This window comes from Gopherus evgoodei, chromosome 8, assembly GCF_007399415.2.
Source record: "Gopherus evgoodei ecotype Sinaloan lineage chromosome 8, rGopEvg1_v1.p, whole genome shotgun sequence".
NCBI lineage: Eukaryota > Metazoa > Chordata > Testudines > Testudinidae > Gopherus > Gopherus evgoodei.
In genome coordinates this window covers 45,130,087-45,145,777 of record NC_044329.1, presented here as the reverse complement: position 1 = coordinate 45,145,777, position 15,691 = coordinate 45,130,087, and positions in this window count along the sequence as shown.

The following is a 15,691-nucleotide window of genomic DNA, read 5'->3' as shown; positions in this document are numbered from 1 at the left end:
TGTTATTTTCCAATCGTTTGTCCCCCTTCATCCCTTCCTGGGCCTCTATAACATCAGACCGATGGGTCCTCAGCACAGTAGCAGGGGGATATACACTCCAGTTTATTTCTATCTCTCCTTCCCATCCTCGTTCCCCATCCCTCTTCAAGGACCCCTTTCACGAGTATCTGCTCACTCAGGAGGTACAAGGCCTCCTGCAGGTGAGAGCCATGGAGGAAGTCCCTTTACACCTGAACAGAAAAGGGTTTTACTCCCACTATTTTTTGATCCCAAAGGCCAGGGGTTGTCTATGCCCCATTCTCGACCTGTGAAACCTCAAAAGATATCTCAGAAAGTTGAAATTCTGCATGTTTTTCCTGGTCTTCAACATTCCTTCCCTGGATACGGAAGATTTGTTCCTCTGGATTCAGCCATCCTCAGTCTGAAGGACACTTACTTTCACATTTTGATATTTCATGAACACAGAAAGTGCCCATGATTCGTGGTTGGGACTACCCACTACCAGTTCACAGTGCTCCCCTTTGGCCTAGCAATGGCGCCTAGGGTGTTGACAAAGTGCATGTTGGTAGTGGCGGCCTATCTCAGATGTTGGAGTATCCAGATCTACCCATACCTCAATGACTGGCTCAACAAGGGCCTCTTCAGAGTCCATGTCCAGCACAGCATTGAGACATTTCAAGCCACCTGTCAAGCTCTGGGCCTATTGATAAATGAACAGAAATCAACATTGGTTCCAGTTCAGAGGATAGAGTTTATAGGAGCAGTCCTCGACTCTGCCCAAGCCAGAGGCCAGGTTCAGGGCAATGTCAGATCTGATTGCCAGAATCACTGCCCATCCACTCACTACTACCCGGGTTTGTCTTAGACTGTCAGGGCACATGGATGTACTTCTGGCACGCGAGGCTCAGACTATGTCCTCTCTAGATGTGCCTGGCGTTGGTCCACTCCCCAGCTAGGCATCACCTAGACAAGCTCCTCATGATCCTGACGTGAATGCTTAGCTCCCTGCAGTTGTAGTCGAACCCAGTGCTAAGTGTTATAGGATATGCCGTTTGCAAGCCCGCAACCCGCAGTCTCCTTGATATTAGATGCGTCCGATCTCAGTAAGGGAGCACATCTTGGTCCCTATGGTCACTAGAGGAGCTGGTGCTACATATAAACATCAGGGAGCTCAGAGCCATCCATCTGGCTTGCGGAGTGTTCCTTCCCATGTGTCTGGTTGGGTGGTGCAGATGTTGATGGACAACACAGCCTCCATGTTCTGTGTCAACAGGAAAGGGGGAGCTCATTCATTGGCTCTATGCCAGGAAGCTCTTCGGTTGTGGGACTTCTACATTCAGAATGCAAGCCACTTGGAAGCCTTGCACCTCCCCAGTATCCGGAACAAGCTAGCGGCTCACCTCAGAAGGCCCTTCTTGTCTCACCATGAGTAGTCCCTTCACTCGGAGGTCATCAGGATGCTCTTTCAGAAGTGGAGAGCTCCCCCAGTGGACTGGTTTGCCATCAGAACAGAAAATGTCATCTGCTGTGCTGTCTGCAAGGTTTCAGTAGGGTTCCCTTTCCAATGCCTTTCTCCTATCTTGGTCAAGAGAACTGATGTATCCCTTCCCACCAATTCTGCTCATCAGCAAGGTCCTCTGAAAAATCAAGAGGGACAAGGCATGGGTCATTATGATTGTTCTGGCTTGGCCTCACCAACATTGGTTTGGCATGCTCATGGACCTAGCCATAACAGCCCCATGGGCATTTCCCAGCCACCCGGAACTACTCTCGCAGGATCACAGTCAGTTGCTGCACCTGAACCTTGCCTCTCTCCACCTCACAGCTATGAATGCTATGTGGCTGAATCCAGAGAAACAAGCCTGCTCTAGTCAGATGCACCAAGTACTCTTGGAGAGTAGAAAGCCCTCCACCAGAGCAACTTACCTAGAAAAGTGGAAGTGAGTCTCCTGCTGGGCGTCAGAATAGAACATCTCCCCGACTCAGTCATCACTACAGTCCATTCTGGATTACCTGCTTCACTTGAAGCACTGGGGCCTTGCCTTCTCTTTGGTCCAGGTACACCTGGTGGCAATATCAGCCTTCCACCCCCACATCCAGGATAGATTGGTATTCTCACATGAGATGATAATCAGGTTCCTGAAAGGCCTTGAAAGACTCTCTTTCCACTGGTTCAGGACCCAGTCCCTCAATGGGAGCTCAGCCTGGTCCTCGCCAGGCTCCCGGGCCCTCCTCCTGAGCCCTTAGCTTCTTGATCCCTTCCCCGTTTTTCGTGGAAGGTTGTATTCCTTGTAGCTATTACCTCGGCGAGGCAAGTTTCCGAGATTAAAGCCTTCACATACATGATGTTCTACAGTGGCAAGGTTGTTAGGTATAAAAAAAATGTTAGTGGTGTTTAATATATTCAGTTAGGTATTTTAATAATGTATTTTTGAAATAAGGTTAAGTAAATCACTGGCTTCAATAGAATTGAGTATGGAGTATATGAACTATGACCCTTGGACTTGGACTCCATCTTAGTAAACAAATTTGTTTACAATTTAGACACTGTAGTCCTCTAGCTCAAACCGGACTGAACCAGCTTTTCCCACCTTAGAGATTATATAAGAGCCTGCACAGGGCTGTCCATTCCAGCGGCAGCATGTGCACGGTCGGGTCTTCCTAATACTCCAAAGCTAGAGAGGAGAGTACCATCTATCCCACAGCAAGGTTGAGGAAGGAGAGGCCTGTCATCACTATCCCCACCACAGAGAACTGAATCCATTTTACCTGTGGAGGGTCGTGCTTTCCTGGTGTCCATCATCTCAGAGGGTCTCCCCGCCTGTGATGAAATCCAACAGTTGTCAGGACTCCCCAGTAGTCCTCTTCGAAGGCTCTAAATCAGCCCAAGAGTAGAAGGTCCTGGGCTTTGCACCTGTATGCTATGTCCACTGCACTTAAATCATAGGAAAGGTTTCTGTATTGGGGTTTCATTTATTGTTTTTCTGAATGCCAAGGCAGATTTTGTGTGTCTGAGCTTCAAGCTCCTAAATCCAGTCACTGAATCACTGTATGGTTAAGTTTGTGTTTCTTCCTTCCATTTTTCTCAGTTTTCTGTACCTTTACCCTTAATACACTTACCTTTGTTTGCACCATGTTACCTAGTCTTTTCTTCATTTGTATTACATCACACAGGGAGGGAGGGACACCCTTATTGTAAGCAAAATCCACTGGTGACAGACACGGAAGGGAGCCGATTCTGCTCTTCTGAGAAAAGAGGCTTTCCTTTTCTATCTTTCCCACTACCATTTTCGAGTACTTTGTCTCTGAAGTGTTACCTTAGTCCCCTTGGGGTAACAAGGTCTAACTGTATCCCTATCCAGCCTTCCTGCCAAAGGTGGTGTTGCACTTCCATGTCAACCAGGATATCTTCCTCCTGGTGTTTTGTGCAGAGCCTCACATGACCAACAAGGAGAGGCGTCTGCACACTCTGGATGTCAGGTGTGCCCTGGCTTTCTACTTGGAATGCAACAAGCCCTTCCGCAGATCAACTCAGCTCTGTATTGCAGTCACTGACAGGATGAAGGGCCTTCCAGTGTCTTCTCAGAGGATTTCAAATTGAATCTGCATTCGTACTTGTTACCAGTTGGCGCAGGCTGTGCCTCCACCAATAGGGAAGGCTCATTTGACAGGGGTTCAGGTGTCTTCAGCTGCTTTTCTGGCACAGGACATTTGCAGGGCCATGGCATGGTCTTCAGTGCACACGTTCACAATGCATTATGCCATCTCCCAGCAGGCCAGAGATGACACTGGCTTAGGCAGAGCTCTGTTGCAATTGACACATCCATGAACTCCTACCCACCTTCGATTGTACTGCTTGGGAGTCACCTACAATGGAATGGACATGAGCAAGCACTTGAAGAAGAAAAAATGGTTACTAGCCTTTCATAACTGTTGTTCTTCGAGATGTGTTGCTCATGTCCATTCCATGACCCACTCTTCTACCCCTCTGTCGGAGATCCGGAAAGAAGGAACTGAGGGAGAGGGGAGCTGGCAGCACCCCTTATACTGATGCATATGCGTGCCACTCTAGAGGGCGTCAGAGCTGGTCTCCTACGGATACCACTGAGGGAAAAACTTCTGACACTGAGCACACACCCCAACAATGGAATGGACATGAGCAACGTATCTCGAAGAACAATAGTTATGAAAGTTGAGTAGCCGTTTTTTCTTACTGGTAGCATTTTATCCCCCTCTGCACAGGTGTGAATAACACAAAGGGCCAGGCGGAGGGGAATCAGGCCCTGTGTTTCTAGTGAAAGTGCCCGGATCTAAAGCATATCAGATTTTTCAGAGCATTCCTCTTGAAGGGGGACTTTGCTGCTGCACTGCCAAATCTGGCAGCGTTCCACAGGAGAGCTTGCAGGTACCCTGTGGCCTTGGGGAAGGTGCACTGAGATAGCACTGAGTTTTGGTCTCACCTTCACTGAGTGCTGTTAATATTTCTATAGACTTTATAGTCCTTATTACTGGCTAAGGCCTCATACTCTCTGTTACCTGCTTTGCAAAATGATAGGGCAGAAGTTATACAAGGAAACCTTAGGCAGAGATGGCAATAGAACTCAGGCCTCTTATGGCAGACTAAAGGTTTATTCACTCTATCATACTGCTTTTCAGACTGAATGTTCCAAATATATGTGCTTGGGTTATTCTAGGTAAAATTTTCAGACATACCAAACCTCTGACTCTGTCAGTTGACCATACTCTCCTTTCAGCCTGAAACAGAACCTTGGATCTGTTATTCCCAGTATTAAACTTCTGTCTAGCAAATAGCCGTATAACCTACTGGCAAAGTGTGCATCAGATCTGTCTTTGGTGGCTGTACAAAATAGACTACAGTTACTCCTCTGGCTCAAGTGGTCTGTGCTGGGGATCTGAAGGTCCAGGATTCAAGCCCTTCTGACATCTCATGTTACTCCTGAGGGCATTTTGCACCAAAAAAATAAAAATTCTACACACAATATTTTAAAATTCAGCAAGTTTTATTTGTCAATAAGTAAATGCAGAGGCTCCAGCATGGCAGTGAGGAGCACAGGCCACTGGTTACACCAAGGTGGGAGATGACCCTGCAGCACCTCCACCCCCAGAAAAGAGACTCAGTGGTGAGGCTGCACCCAACCCTCACACAGCACAAGGCCTGGGCCTGGGCCTCGCCCTGAAACACCTTGGGGCCCCGCCCCTCTGTGCCAGGTGCACCAGGTGTCGGACAGGCAGGCTCATCCAGGCAGGATCCAAGTGTGAAGGGGCTCACTGGGGGGGGATCCAGGTGTGGGGCAAGAGGGTTCTGTTTGGGACAGTCTGGGTGCAGGCAGCTCCCAGTGGTGGTCTAGGTGTGAGGGGATCTGGATGCACAGAGGCTCATAGACTTAAGGTCAGAAGGGACCATTATGGTCATCTAGTCTGACCTCCTGCACAACGCAGGCCACAGAATCTCACCCATCCACTCCTGTAACAAACCCCTAACCTTGTTATAGTATAATTCCCAAATTTGGACCTTAGCGTCCAAAATATGGGTACTAGCATGAATTCCCCTAAGCTTAATTACCAGCTTAGATCTGATAGGCTGCCACCAATCAGGACTTAAGAAGAGCGCCTGATAGACTTTGGTGTCCCCAAACCCTTTCCTGGGGACTCCCAAGACCCATATTCCTTGAATCTCACAACAAAGGTAAATAAACCATTCCCTTCCCCCTCTTTACCTCCTCCCATATTTTTTTCGCTCTGGGTACCCTAGGAGAGAACCGTAATTTATATCCTTGAATCACCACTCCCCCCTCCCTTCTTCCCCGGAGAGAGATACACAGATAAACGCCGAGAGCAGGCTTTTCTTCCCTCCTCCCTTTCCTTTTTCCCACCAATTCCCTGGTGAGTACACAGACTCAAGTCCTTTGAGCCTTAACTAGGAGAAAAAAATCAAACAGGTCTTAAAGCAAAGCTTTTAATAAAAAAAGAAAGAAAAAAAAGTAAAAGGTTTATCTCTGCAGTTTAGATGGTAAACAGTACAGGGTCTTTTAGCTTATAGAAAATGGATAAACAGCCTTATTCAGAAAAAATACAATTTAAACTATTTCCAGCAGACTACACATTTGCAAATACGGAAAAACAACGTAAAAGCCTATATTGTCTTTCTACCGCTGTACTTACAATTGGAAACAGAAGATTAGAGAGCCCAGAGATTCGTGTGGTCCCTCTCAGAGCCCAGAGAGAGAACAGCCCAAGAACAAAGGACTCACACCCAACTTCCCTCCACCCAGATTTGAAAAAGTCTTGTTTCCTGATTGGTCCTCTGGTCAGGTGTTGTTTGTTAACCCTTTCCAGGTGAAAAAGACATTAACCCTTAGCCATCCGTTTATGACAAACCTATGTCTGAGTTATTGAAGTCCTCAAATGGTGGTTTAAAGACCTCAAGGTGCAGAGAATCCTCCAGCAAGTGACCCGTGCCCCATGCTGCAGAGGAAGGCGAAAAATATCGTTGGGGGGGGTGGTTCCAGGAGCAGAGGCAATGGGACTTTGCAGGGGCTTCCAGGTGAAGATGGTTGGGGCTCAGTGGAGAGGTCTGGGTGTGGGGGTCTCAGTGAGGGAGTTTGGGTGCTGGGGGGAGTGGGGCTTGGTGGGATGGATGTCTGGGTGTAACTAGTTGGGGGTCGATGTGGCAGCTCAGGGGTGGGGCTCATCAGAAGGGTGTTCTGGGTGCAGGGGTGGGGGTCTGGGTGCAGGGGGCTCCAGATGCAGGTGTTGAGGTTCAGTGGGGTGGGGTTTGAGTATGGATTGCTGGGGGGGTTGAGTTGGGTGTATAGAGTGAGGCTTGGTGGGGGTGTCTGGGTATGGGAGGTCTGGATGCCTTGGGGGTTGGGCAGATGGGGGAACAGCTCCCCTTACAGTGACCACTCCCCCTGCAGCTGATGAGTGATGGGGACAGGAAGCATGGTAGGATGCTGAGCTTCCTGCAGCTGGGGGGAGATTTCTAGAGGTGGGTATGACACAGCCCCTGCCCCTTCTTGCAGAGGAAGAGGAAGTCCCATCCTCTCCTGCCTATAGCCCAGTTGGGACTAGCAGCTGATCCCAGCTTAGGGTAGGAGCCACTGACTGGGGTGTTTCCAACCCCACAGTGATTTGCCTCTTTGCCAGCTGCTCTGGGTGCTTGAAATGATGTACCTGTGCTGCTAGGGAGTTGTGTGTGACTGCTTTTGCAGCTTCCCTTTGTTTCCCTGTCAGAAAGTCATTTTTCTGTGGGGAAGCAAAGAAATCTGCAGTGGATGTGAATTCTGCACATGTTCAGTGTCACCAGAATTCCCCTAGGAGTATCATGTGATGGAAACTCATGGGTACAAGTGAGAGAATTTGTTCTTCCTGATTTCTTGTATTTAATTTGCGCAGTAAGAAAGTCTCCTCTAAAGTAGGTTTTATAGTTAAAGTATACCCTGTCAATTATGGTGCAACATACAACAAAACCCAGGTGTTCTACATGTTAATGACTGGTCATACTCTTTGATTATTTGTAACATACACTGGCAGGTTTGAAAGTGGAGAGGTATGCGTTCTGGTTCTCATGAGTTGGTCAAAGTTGTTGCCTTTTCATTTACAACGCTGCTGAGAGATCACATATAAAAGTACTATTCACTGAACTGAATCAAATAATCACGGAACCATGTCTACTCAGACTAGATTTCTAAAAGTTTTTAAACAATATCAGTGTCTTAACCACCTGATACGGTCCTTTTACATTTGTTTCACTGGCAGTTTAGAAATACAAGACCAGCCAACCAGAACAGGAACAAGCCCAGATGTCTTTGTAAAGTTTGTAGCCTGGAAAATCCTAGCTATTTGAGCCTCTTAAGAGTCATCCTTCCCTTGCTGAGGGTGACTTTATTCTGTTCTTTTCTCAACCACCAGTAATGTGTAATCCACTTGTTCAAAAACTGCAAAGCCTACTCAATCTCAGATGATTGTACTAAAGAAAGCAGTATGGAAGGATCCAGAGCAGAGGAGATCAGCCAGTTTGGAAGAAAAGTGAGTTTAATTATCTATTTTAGATACTTTCATAGAGTATTAAAGCAAGAAAGGGACCATTACATCATCTAGTCTGATCTGTGTATCAGAGGCCATTACATTTCACTCAGATGTCCGTGTATTGAGCCTAGTGATTTTAGTTAAAGCATTTCAGTCCTCAGGAGACTTACCTGTTGTGTCCCCTAGGCACAGAATGGGAGAAACTGAGATACCATTTCTGTTATACCCGAGTACCTCACAATCATTAATGTGTTTATCCTCAGACAGGCTGCTGTTACTATCCCTATTGTACAGATGTGGAACAGAGGCACAGGGATGCCAAGTGACTTCGAATCATAGAAGTTTAGGGTTGGAAGAGAACTTAGGAGGTCATCTAGTCCAATTCCTTGCTCAAAGCAGGACCAACACCAACTAAATAATCCCAGTCAAGGCTTTGTCAAGCCAAGCCTTAAAACCCTCTAAGGATGGAGATTCCACCACCTACCTAGGTAACCCATTCCGGTGCTTCACCACCCTCCTAGTGAAATAGTGTTTCCTAATATCCAACCTAGTCCTCCCCCACTGCAACTTGAGACCATTGCTTCTTTATTCTGTCATCTGCCACCACTGAAAACAGCCTAGCTCCATCCTCTATTGAACCCCCCTTCAGGTAGTTGAAGACTGCTATCAAATCCCCCCTCACTCTTCTCTTCTGCAGATTAAATAACCCCAGTTCTATCAGCCTCTCCTCATAAGTTATGTGCCCCAGCCTCCTAATTATTTTCGTTGCCCTCTGCTAGACTCTCTCCAATTTGTCCACATCCCTTCTGTAGTGGGGGTTCCAAAACTCGATGCAATATTCCAGATGTGGGCTCACCAGTGTCGACTAGAGGGGAATAATTTCTTCCCTCGATCTGCTGGCAGTTCTCCTACTAATGCAGCCCAATATGCCGTTGGCCTTCTTGGCAACTAGGGCATACTGCTGACTCCTATCCAGCTTCTTCTCTCCTGTAATCCCCAGGTCCCTTTCTGCAGAACTGCTGCTTAGCCAGTTGGTCTCCAGCCTGTAGCAGTGCATGGGATTCTTCCTTCCTAAGTGTAGGACTCTGCACTTGTCCTTGTTGAACCTCATCAGATTTCTTTTGGCCCAATCCTCCAATTTGTCTAGGTCACTCTGGACCCTATCTCTACCCTCCAGCATATCTACCTCTCCCCGCAGCTTAGTGTCATCTGCAAATTTGCTAAGGATGCAATTAATCTCATCATCCAAATCATTAATAAAAATCTTGAACAAAACCAGCCCCAGGACCAACCCCTGGGGCACTCCGCTTGATACCGGCTGCCAGCTAGACATCGACCTGTTCATCACTATCTGTTGAGCCTGACAATCTAGCCAGCTTTCTATCCATTTTATAGCCCATTCATCCAATCCATACTTTTTTAATTTGCTGGCAAGAATACTGTGGGAGACCATATCAAAAACTTTGCTAAAGTCAAGATATATCACATCCACTGCTTTCCCCATATCTACAGAGACAGTCATCTCATCATAGAAGACAATCAGGTTGGTCAGCATGACTTGCCCTTGGTGAATCCATGTTGATTGTTCCTGATCACCTTCCTCTCCTCCAAGTCCTTCAAAATGGATTCCTTTAGGACCTGCTCCATGATTTTGCTGGGGACTGAAGTGAGTCTGTAGTTCCCCGGGTTCTCTTTCTTCCCGCTTTAAAATATGGGCACTCTATTTGCCTTTTTCCAATCATCTGGGACCTTCCCTGATCACCACAAGTTTTCAAAGACCAGAAGTTTGTAAAGGTTGGCCACTGAAAAGTGCTGCCACAACAGAAAGAAGATTCAAGCAGCTCTGTTTATATGCTGATGTTGTTGTGTTTTGCAAACGTTATTTAAGCCTCATAGTATTCTTATGAAGGAGGGAAGTGTTCTAATTCCCATTTTGCAGTCAAGCAGCAGGGACATACAGATGTTAAAGTGATTTGTTCAAGGTCACATAAGTTTGTGTCACTACCACAAGACTTTTGATGGCTTTAGGAGAAGAGGGATAATGGACTGTCATAGAGAATAGACTGGATGGGACTAAACAGAGTCTCTGGAGAAAACTCCAGATCTGAGATAAGTGGCAGGTATGAACTGTTGTTTAGAAGGAGCCAAGCAAAAATCCCTTGAAGAGAAGAACAATGCCAAGATGTTGCTGATGTGTTTGAGCCTGGAGTTAAACAGAACTGTTTGGCTTTGAGGCTGTTCTCTGAAAGAGGATTAGGTATGGTGAGATCAGCTAATTTGGAAGTTGGTGCCTCTATCTAAAATGAACAACACAGAAGCTACAGGAGGACTTGAAAGGTGAGAAGCACCTGACCTATCACTCATATCAAGATTCAGGATTTGAGATGGATCTCAGATGTTGGGCTGATAACAGCCTGCAGCTAGTCCTGTTAACAGGAACTCCTCTGCAGCCAGCCCCACTGTTAGGAACTTGGAAATGTGCAGTGTTCCTTTAGGCTCCTTCAATTACGCTTTTTCACCTGCAGTGTATGTTCTTTGCTTAAGAGCTCAAAAACACCACTATTGGATGAAGAGCTCTTTCCAAGCATATCCCAGGAGGAGGCTATTAATGGAATCTGTGCTATCCAAGTGTAAATATTTCATGTCTATCTATTGAATACAATACCATGGAGGTGTTTGTACATGGCTGCGGTTTAACCCGCTTCTCTGTTGTAATTGGTGCCTGCTGACCAAATTATTTGCTTTCCAGATATCTTGCTAGGAAAATGAAATTGGCCCTGAATATTTAAGCAGCTAGTAACTCTGGGTTGCATTTCATATTCAGAAATACTCCTCCAAAAATAACAGAGCATCAACCTATTTGAAGCCAAAACAAGGGAAGCTTACTTTGCAAAAAGTGAGTGAGTCATCTGAATAGCTGCTTCCCACAATATTGTGCCTGCTGGTAAAGAAGGGCAATTGGGAGTAGTTATTTCCAGCCAAGTATGTCTCTGGTTCCCTCTGGGTTTCCTGTGTCCGGCCCTCAATGTACTGCACCCCTGCAGCTGGGGGTGCTGGTGGTTAGTGGGTGCATTCACCTCTGCAGGCTGTATTTCGAGTGCTCCTGGTGCAGATTTCATTTACCAGGAGTGTCTCTCAAATAGAAACCGACATCCCCCCATCCTCATGCTTCCCCTCACTTCACGACTCAGCCACCTGTCGTAATAGCCTAGGCAGTGGGGAAGGTAACACACAGTCCCCAGGCGTCCCAGGGTCAAACAGGTCCCAGCCTCCCTACACGCAGCAGTGCAGGAGGCTGCGGAGACATTGCAGACAGCTCCACCAACAGCACTGCCCTTGCCCTCCTGCTCTCTCCATGCCAGGACACATCTCTTCCCTGCTCGGTCTCTCTGTTCCTTCCAAAAGCCAAAGCCCTTCTCCTGTGGGAAGTGTCAAATCCCCTCCACTCTCCATTACTCTAGGCTGGCAGCCTATTAGGTCAGTGTGAGCAAGCTCGTCACTTTGGAAGCCAGGCCACTTATTTAGGAGCCTAAATACAGACTTGGGCACCTAACGTTAGGCCTCCCCCCTTTTAAAAATATTGGCCAGTGTCTTTGAACAAGACAAAAACCTCAGCCCATCTCGTGCCAAGTCTGATATTTTAAAACAGCCCAGGTCCAAGCCAGCTGACAAGAAGAGTATCTGGGCTGCAGTTATTCAAAAGGTGAAGTATCAGAGGGGTAGCCGTGTTAGTCTGGATCTGTAAAAGCAGCAAAGAATCCTGTGACACCTGATAGACTAAACGTCTGTTAGTCTATAAGGTGCCACAGGATTCTTTGCTGCTTCAAAAGGTGAAATACACCAAGTTCAACTGATTTTAGTTCATGGGTTTTTAAGGACAGAAGGGCCATCATTCATCGGAGAGGCATGTCTGGCTGTAACGTTTCAGGGAATGTTCAAGACATCGGTGGAAAGAACCCTGTGGATTCTGGTAAAAACTGGTAAGGCCTGATTTCCATACAGTACCCATCTGGGGGTGCTGTGGGCAAAGGAGCATTGTGACTGCAGAGGTAACAGCCTCTCATCACTCGCTCCCTCTGCAGTTCACTTGCATACTTCAGTCTCATTGAAGTGAGTCAACAGATGAAACTGCAGGTGCTTTGTGTATGGGGGGTGGGGTCAGGGTGGGAATGGCAGGAGCTGGTTCAGTTCAGGAGCTGTATTGCCGTCTTCACACTATGCCTGGCTCAGGTGAGGTCACTGACCTTTGCTCAGTTAGAACTGTTTATCTAGGTAGCTGCCATTAGCATGGGCGGCAGGTTTGTAGAAATTTTGGTGGTGCCCAGAACCTGCCCAAACTCCACCTCCACCTGCCCAAGGCTCTGGGAGGGAGTTTAGGTGGGGAGGGAAGTCTGGGGTGCAAGAGGGGTGCAGGGTGCAGGTGCTGGGAAGGAGTTTGGGGATGGGAGGGGTGTGAAGGAAGGGGTGCAGGCTCTGGGAGAGAGTTTGGGGGAGGGAGGAGGTGCAGGGGTGGGGCTGGGGATGAGAGGTTTGGGGTGTGGGAGGGGGCTCAGGGCTATGGCAGAGGGTTGGGGTGTGGGAGGGGGCTCAGGGCTATGGCAGAGGGTTGGGGTGTGGGGTGAGGGGCTCATGATGCAGGAGGGGGCTCAGAGTTGTGGCAGACGGTTAGATGCAGGGAGATGAGGGGCTCTGATTGGGGCTGGGGATGAGGGGTTTAGGGCAAGGGTAGGGGTGTAGGGGGTGAGGGCTCTGGGGCTGGAAATGAGGGGTTTGGGGTGTGGGAGAGGCTCAGGGCAAGAGTAGCAGTGTGGGGGTGAGGGGCTGGGGCTGAGGGGTTTGGGGTATTGGAGAGACTAAGGGCTAGAGCAGAGGGTAAGGGTGTGGGGGGTGAGGGCTCTGTCTGGGGCTGGGTGGTTTGGGGTGTTGGAGAGGCTCAGGGCAGGGGCAGAGGGTTAGGGTGCGGAATGAGGGCTCTGTCTGAGATGAGGATGAGGTGTGTGAGGTGTGGGAGGGGCTCAGGGCTGGGCCGAGGGTTGGGGTGCAGGGGTGTGTGAGGGCTCTGAGGCTGGAGATAAGGGGTTTGTGGTGTTGGAGGAGGCTCAGGGCTAGGGCAGAGCTTTGAGGGTGCAGTGGGGGGTGAAAGATCTGACTGGGGGTGTGGAGTCTGGGGTGGGGCAGGGCTGGGGATGAGTTGGGGGTGCAGGCAGGCTGCTCCGGGACAAGAGCCAGAGAGGAGGACTTCCCCCAGCTCTTCCCTGCCAGCAGCAGCGAGCTCTGGGGGAGGAGCCCCACTTTCCCACCGCCCCCCAGCAGCACAGTCACCCCCACCACTGTCACTGCATGTGCTCCTAGGGCCCTTCTCAGGTCCAGGAATCTCCCTCACCTCCCCCCTGGTGGGTGCCAGGGGGTCCTGCGTGCATCTCCTCCGCGGCTGTTGGCCCTGACTGTAGCCTCACTGGGGGTAGGGGATGGGATTACCTCCTTGCCCAGCATGGGGCAGGACTGGTGACTGCAGGTGCAGGGGGGCTGTGCTGGTGGAGGGTCCCGCCGGAAAAGGGCAGGGTCTGACGTGGAAGGGCAGGCTATGAGTCAGTCTGCCCTGGCAGTCGATATGGGGGGCGCTAGGACCCTGCGGCAGCAGTTGCTGCAGGGAGGCAGCATGGAGCTGCATGGAAGAGGCAGGGATGCTCTGCTTCCTCTGGGGTCCAGGGACATGCATGGGGCCAGCAAGGTGGGGCCATGGGACACTCGAGGGAGGCACGGGGGGTGACAGGTGGGGCCAGGGGGGAGACTCGGCCCCAAACATTGGTGGAGCTGGGCCCCAGGACTCTGAATATTGCTGGTGCCCGGGCACCACGTGGGTATATAACTCGCCACCCATGCCCATTAGTTATTCCTCCACCTGCAGCATAAAGGGGTGAGATGATGAAGGCAAGTGGCAGGGTTTAAAGTTAGGGTTACTGGAGGGAGGAGTGGTGATTGGCTGAGTAACCTCTGATGTCACAATGCTGCTGTTCAGACTCCTCTGCTTGCAGCACCACATGGGCACTGTCAAAGGGAAGTGAGAAGAAGCTGAGTGGCTTAGGCATCTAGACAAGCAAATGTAGGTGTAGTGGTAGTATCCTGTAAAATTGATACAGGTTCAGGCAGGGATAGACATTACTTTCCAGCCCTCCCATTGCCTGCCAGCTTGGCTTGCATAAGCAACAGAGCATTTGACCTTCTAGCTTAAAAACTCCAAGTGACGGAGAATCCACCCCAGTCCATGGTAAGTTGTCCCACTGATTAATTCCTCTCACTCTTAACATTTGCATGTTATTTCTAGCCTGAATTATTTAGCTTCAACTTCCAACCATTGGATTCACTTCTGATTTTTTCTACCAAGTAAAAGAGCCCTTGGGTATTAAAAATCATCCTATGTTGGATTTGTGGATTGTGATCATGTTACCTCTTAACTTTCTCTTGGATAATCTAAATAGAGCTTCTGCAAGACAGGTTTTCCAGAGTTGAATCATTCCTGTCACTGTTCTCTGAACCCTTTCCAGCTTGTCAACATCCCTTATGAAGGGTGTACCCCAGAACTGGACACGATATTGCAGCAGTGGTTTCACCTGTGCCAAGTACAGACAGAATACCACCTCCCTTCTCCTACTTGACAATGGACCATGGGAGACGCCCACCTACACTGAGTGGACTGTCATGTAACTGTGCTGACTGGAGTGTAGGTAATGGTTTCCTGCAATGACTGGGTGAAATTGGACAAGAACATGTGACTTGCCCTGGCCCATGTGACTCCAAACTCCATCTTGTTGCTGTAATTTTTTACAGTGAGAACAATGGGATTCCCTTTACATCACGAAAGCTATAAAAACGTCCTGGAAACACCTGCATTTGGTTGTTAGGGGGCTTATTCCTGCTTCTTACCTCTGGAGGAACTTTCTTACAAACTGAAGCTCTGAACAAAGGACTAAATGACCCATCCCAGCGGAGGATGTACTCCAGAGATTTGACTCAAGCCAGCAGTTTATTCCATCACTGCTACAAGCCTGAACCATGAACTTTGCCATTACTGTATGTAAATGTTTCCTTTAACCAATTTTAACTCATCTTTCTTTCTTTCTTTCTTTCTTTCTTTCTTTCTTTCTTTCTTTCTTTCTTTCTTTCTTTCTTTCTTTCTATGAATAAACCTTTAGATTTTGGATACTCAAGGATTGGCACAAGCATGATTTTGGGGTAAGATCTAAGTTATATACTGGGTGTGTGGCTGGTCCTTTTGGATCAGAAGACTCTATTATTTGATGAGACTGGTTGTAAAGTACCACTCATCTCTGAATCCAGTATTTTCGGTGGTGATATGAGAACTGGAATGCCTAAGGAAACTGCCTTTATGTTTTCTTTTACTTTTACTTTTGTGGCTTGCTTGGTGTATCTTATAAAAGAATAATCACCAGTTTTGTGTTGTTTGTTTGCCCTGTTTCTCAGTAGTTTGTCCTGAATTTGGCATCCTCAGCTGTGACCCACTAAGGCATGGTAACAGAAGGATGTAGACAAACTGGAAATCAATGGGGTGTATGAAGGATAATGACTTGAGAACTGTAGCAAACAGAATTACTCTGGATTTACACTAGTGTGAAAGGACGGA